The sequence below is a fragment of the Paramisgurnus dabryanus genome, unplaced genomic scaffold, assembly GCF_030506205.2.
Source record: "Paramisgurnus dabryanus unplaced genomic scaffold, PD_genome_1.1 h2tg000140l_1_25473__unclustered, whole genome shotgun sequence".
NCBI lineage: Eukaryota > Metazoa > Chordata > Actinopteri > Cypriniformes > Cobitidae > Paramisgurnus > Paramisgurnus dabryanus.
Genome location: NW_027394072.1, coordinates 8,626 through 10,000, shown reverse-complemented (window position 1 = coordinate 10,000; position 1,375 = coordinate 8,626).

Genomic DNA, 1,375 nt, shown 5'->3' with positions numbered 1-1,375 from the left:
GGGGCGGCCGGGTGGGCCGTAACCGAGGAAAGGTGCGTTTCGCGGGGCCGGGTGGCCGCGACGGGCCGGGGGCGTCTCCGCCCTCGGTCGCCGAGGCCCTCGCCGGCCGCCGGTGGCGGACCTTCGCGTCTGACGGACCGTCTGAGTCTCCCGCGGAAAGGGTCGGGCGGGCTCCGGAGAGCCCCCCTGGAGGCGAGAGCGCCGGGTCGGGGAGGAACCGACCGCCCATGGCGGCCGACGCGCTAACGTCGGCCGGGCGGAGGCCTGCCCCAGGCGCAGTTCGATTTCCAGAATCTCAGGGCCATGACACACAAAGCGTATCCGGGCGTCACCCCGTAACGGGTCATTAAGGCTGAGACGTGGGCGGCCCTGTCCCGCCCGGGGTTTCGTTTAGCGGCCGACGCCGGTTCGTTTTGCGGCCGAACGACGCCGGTTCGTTTAGCGGCCGAACGAAGCCGGCTCGTTTAACGGCCGAGGCCAGCCGGGTTCGTCCCTTCCTTGGATGATTTACCATTCGTAATAAGAATCGTCACTACCTCAGTGCAGAGGGACTTTTTCGAGGCATTTGTGTCCGCTCGAGAGGCCTCTCGCTGGGCTCGAGAGGTCCTGGGATCCGGTAGCCTATCACCTTGGAGAGTCAGCGAGGTGCTCTTCCCTATATACCCGATGGCACCTGTTCGGGCCACCGTCCCCTGCTGGACGGGGCCCGGCTCTGTACCGCCCCAGACAGAGCGCCTTCGTCGGTCACGAAGGCAGGGTCGTGGACCCTGGAAGCGCACGAGCCACCCGACTCGGCTTCCATAGCGGCTGGCGGCCCTGGCCCGCCCGAGACGAAGCGCCTTCGTCGGTCAGACAGATAGGGTCGAGGACCCTGGAAGTGCGAGAGCCACCCGACTCGACTTCCACGGCGGCCCGGAGGCCGGGCCCGTCCCCGTCCGTGCCCGGGGACGGGGCACCTTCGTCGGTCAAACGCGTTGGTCTTGGACCCTGGAAGTGCACGAGCCACCCGACTCGACTTCCATAGCGGTCGGCGGCCCCGTACCGCCCCAGACAGAGCACCTTCGTCGGTCACGAAGAGAGGGTCTTGGACCCTGGAAGTGCACGAGCCACCCGACTCGACTTCCATAGCGGTCGGCGGCCCTGTCCCGCCCCAGACGATGCACCTTCGTCTGTCACACAGATAGGGTCTTGGACCCTGGAAGCCGTCCCCCTCGACTTCCGTAACGGTCGGCGGCCCTGTCCCGCCGCAGACGGGTCACCACTCCGTCTGTCTGTAGGGTCTTGGACCCTGGAAGCCGCCCCACTCGACTTCCATCGCGGTCGGCGGCCCTGGCCCGCCGCAGACGGGTCGCCACTCCGTCTGTCTGTAGGGTCT